General features: G+C 37.5%; 1 non-coding gene across 1 annotated transcript; it reads right to left on the minus strand.

Moving 5' to 3' along the window:
• Positions 1–4,183: 4,183 nt before the first annotated feature.
• Positions 4,184–4,256, minus strand: Trnar-ucg (transfer RNA arginine (anticodon UCG)). Its single transcript has one exon. It is a non-coding gene; the product is annotated as a tRNA-Arg (tRNA).
• Positions 4,257–4,725: the final 469 nt, after the last annotated feature.

A 4,725-nucleotide genomic window follows, 5' to 3' on the forward strand; every position in this document is an offset into this window, starting at 1 on the left:
ATGTACAATGACATATACACTTATTTTGGAAAAATAAATAAATAATGTGTACAGCTTTTCATTCACAAAACTAAACTAGTGGGATCCATGGCACTGCTTTTCCTTTTCATAAAACTAAATTAATAGAATCAGTGGCACTGCTTTTCATCCACAAAACTAAATTAGTAGAATCCATGGCACTGCTTTTAATTCACAAAACTAAATTAGTAGAATCCATGGCACTGCTTTTAATTCACAAAACTAAATTAATAGAATCAGTGGCACTGCTTTTCATCCACAAAACTAAATTAATAGAATCAGTGGCACTGCTTTTCATCCACAAAACTAAATTAATAGAATCAGTGGCACTGCTTTTCATCCACAAAACTAAATTAATAGAATCAGTGGCACTGCTTTTCATCCACAAAACTAAATTAATAGAATCAGTGGCACTGCTTTTCATCCACAAAACTAAATTAATAGAATCAGTGGCACTGCTTTTCATCCACAAAACTAAATTAATAGAATCAGTGGCACTGCTTTTCATCCACAAAACTAAATTAATAGAATCAGTGGCACTGCTTTTCATCCACAAAACTAAATTAGTAGAATCCATGGCACTGCTTTTAATTCACAAAACTAAATTAATGGTATCCATGGTACTGCTTCTCGTTTACCAGTTTGTCAAATCGTGGAATCATTGTAGTAAGGCTGCATTTCATATCATGCTCGGGGTTAAGCTTGTTCCTCGACTTATTTTTTATATGAGTCAGAGCCGAGAAACCTTGCTCGCAAAGGTATGTTGTTACAAAATTAATGGGAGCAACACTTTCACCGCCTCAACTCCTACTATAGACTTCTCTTTCTTTACCTCTTTCTTTGTCCCTGCGACCCATCAAAATTGATCTCGCGACCCAACTTTGGGTCGCGACCCATAGTTTGAGAACCACTGCTCTAAGGAAAGAGCTCAGAGCTCATAGTGACCGATCTTTGGGTCGGATTGAGACCAGTGACACACCACATACCGGGATAGCGAGGTCAAAACCCCTCGGGTTACATCCCGTACCTACTTGCTGCTAGGTGAACAGTGGCTACACATTAAGGCTCCTTTCACACTAGGCAACTAGTGACCGTCACTAGTGACGGTCACTAGTTGCCTAGTGTGAAAGGGCTCTAAGAGGCTCGCCTCGTCGCGCCCAGGATTCGAACCCTGGCCTCTTTGTGTGTGTGTGTGTGTGGATATATGACAAAATACTTATTCATGAACCAAACCAAATTTACGTTAAATTATAAAAGTACTAAACATTCAAATAACAAAAACAAATAAATAAATAATTAAATAAATAAATAAATATATATATATATATATATATATATATATATATATATATATATATATATATATATATATATATATATATATATATATATATATATATATATATATATATATATATATATATATATATATATTAAATTAAAAAAATAAATAAAATCAACGAATCACCTACAAACAATCAAATAACTGCCATGCAACCATCTTAGGAAACGCAGGCACTAAGACATAAATATTAAGGGCACTGAAGGCTCATGACTCGCATAACTCGTGCAGTGAGTGGAGTGAGACCTAGGTGTGAATCGTGGCGGAAAAGATACACTGCAGGGCAGATCCACCGTGCGTCGAGTAGTGGGTCGTCTGTCCTCACCACACCAGTCATGAACGTGTAATGTAGGATGTATTTTAACAACAACCGATACAAAAATAAATAAATAAATAAATAAATAAATAAATAAATAAATAAATAAATAAATAAAATTAATTAATTAATTGATAAATAAAAATGAAATAAAATAAATAAATAAATAAATAATAATAATAATAATAATGATAATAATAATAATAATAATAATAATAATAATAATAATAATAATAATAGTAATAATGATAATAATAAATTAATAAAAAAATAAATAAAATTATAAAATAAAATCGTGTGGGCATCTTTCTGGCTGTGAGCATCCGGAGTGAGTGATGGTTGGAACCGATCTGATCAACTAACTCACTAAGGCTGGCAAGCTGCTGCTGCTGCTGTGTGTGTGTGTGTGTGTGTGTGTGTGTGTGTGTGTGTGTGTGTGTGTGTGTGTGTGTGTGTGTGTGTGCAATTCACCACGGTCTTGGAGATCACATACTGGACTCGTGATCGTCAGCTTTATCCTCACGGTGAGAGATTAATCATCATAAAGTTTGGTTTTCAGTTACAGTACCTGTCACATCACACATCACTTTTGCTGTGGACAGTAACTCTTCACTTGCAAGTAAAAACCTACGTGATCTCGGAATGAACATCAACTTGGCAGATGTGTGTGTGTGTGTGTGTGTGTGTGTGTGTGTGTGTGTGTTCAAAAATAATTTCAAGCATTTTCAGTGGCCCCAGCTCATCGTGCCACTCCATTGTATAAAAGATTACTTAATATTATTTAATCGTACACTAGTGATGGGAGTGACTCTGGTATACAAACCTGCATTCTGAAAAATACTCTCACTAATACCTGAGTGCACTGGAAAATATCACTTCTAGTATATGAATTAGAAACCTAGATTCTTACGAAAGTCATAGAACGAAAACTGAGTGCCTAATGGAAAGGAATGGAATGCAGATAATAATGACTGGAACATCATACTGAGGAAAGAAGAAAACATCATGAATTAGGGAACAGACTAAAGACATCTTGGATACAACTGAAAGAAAACCGTGTACATGAGTAGAATACGTCATGTGCCAAACTGATTGTGTCAGCGATTGCAGCAACAGAAAAGCATAATAATAATAATAATGATAATAATAATAATAATAATAATAATAGTAATAAAAAAAATAAAGATAAAAATAAAATAATAATAATAATAATAATAATAATAAATAAATAAATAAATAAGTAAATAAATAAATTTATAAATGTGTGCATGGGCAGGACACGCCATGCTTTGAACAGATGGTAGATGGGCTATAGTTAGTACAACATAATAGTGACGTAGGTGTGGGAAAAAAATAATAAGCAAGTTAATAGAATTAATAAGAAAGGCAGGACTGGCAGAGAACTAAAAAGAAAATTTATTTATTTATTTATTTGTTTATTTTTTTCCTCGGGTGTTCTGAAATCAACCGTTGAGAAGAAAGGGGAAGGCTTTTGTCCTGCATTCGATGACTCACTGAGGCTGCTGCTGCTGCCGCTAATGGTGGTGGTGGTGATGATGGTGGCGATAATGGGGATGATCATTATGATGAATATGCTCCTAAGGTACAGCTACTGACAACACCCGGAACACTAAAATTGTGAAGTGTAGTGCATCATCGCACATCATTACCACCACAAAAATTAAAGATCGATTGAAAATATGTGCAGTACTGTAAGTGATTTTCATAGTGATCCGTCCGAAGACTCCCTTCACGCAGACAGTCCCTGTGTGTGTGTGTGTGTGTGTGTGTGTGTGGGAGGGGAGCGGAGTAGTCATATACCCTAGTGAGGCGTGTGGCTCCTGTTCATAACATGTCTTGTGAACTTGTCCCTTGGCGGGCTGTGCTGAGAGGCCGTGCTTTTTTGTTACAGTTACCTGCATTACGTGACCTGCGTGGGAAGGTGTCGGGAAACAGTGGAAGGATGAGGAAGAGGCACTGTAAATTTAACGAAAATAGAGAGAAAGAAGGCATATTTCACCTTCAGAAAAAAAAAAAAAGTAGGTAGAGTAGACAAAGACAATACATAAAGGTCGAGTTTAATAATTGAAATGCCTAATATCTGTAGTTTGTCACTCATCTAACTAGCAAACCAACCAATCAGTCATACGAGTATTCAGTCAGCCATCTTTCCTAGCTGCATGCATACCATCCACCCACTCATCTATCCATCCATCCTGTCAGCCAACCAGCCAACCTCCCTCCCTCCATCCCTCCGATCTCCCCACCAACCTGCGTGTTTGCCTGTCACTTGCTTGCCATCCGTTCATCCAGTAAGACAGCCAACACGTCAACCTGGTTCTTTAACAATTTAACATATAGAATGTTTTTGAGTGTTTACGACAGCAAAAACGAGAATGATAACGAAGTGCTGGCTGCTGGATAGGCCAGATGTGCTGCCTGTGCTTCTCGTTATTAATAGGATCGCTGGAAATCGCATATCCTTCGAGTATTTATAGAAAAAAGATCGACCGTGACAGGACTCGAACCTGCAATCTTCGGATCCGAAGTCCGACGCCTTATCCATTAGGCCACACGGTCCTTGTAAAATCGGGCGGGGCGCACCTGTTAAATAATCTATATTCTGGAGGGGTGAGCGGCAGTGCCTGGGGGCCTGAGGGGACGAAAGGTAATGTGGGCAGGGCTGCCGCCGCCAACAATCAGTGTATCACTTTAGGGAGCCCGCGGGTGTTTTATTTTATTAATGTATTTTTATTTAATTTTTATTTTACTAGTGGTCCATTAATATACTAGTTATGTCATGCAACGTAAGTTATTATGGGTTACGACGTATGTTTGACGTAACAGGTGTTTCTGTAACAACTAAATTACTTTTGAACGCACACGGAAGAACGATATCATCATCAGTGAACGTGGTGGTGTCTAGATAGAAGGACAATCTCTGGACAACGTATGAGTTTCGGCATCCACTAGGCAGCGGCTAGTCACTCCATGGAAAGGGCCAGTAGTTACCACACGGGCTCTTTCACAGTCCTTAAAACGCCTATGA

Source organism: Scylla paramamosain, chromosome 6, assembly GCF_035594125.1.
Source record: "Scylla paramamosain isolate STU-SP2022 chromosome 6, ASM3559412v1, whole genome shotgun sequence".
Taxonomy (NCBI): Eukaryota; Metazoa; Arthropoda; class Malacostraca; order Decapoda; family Portunidae; genus Scylla; species Scylla paramamosain.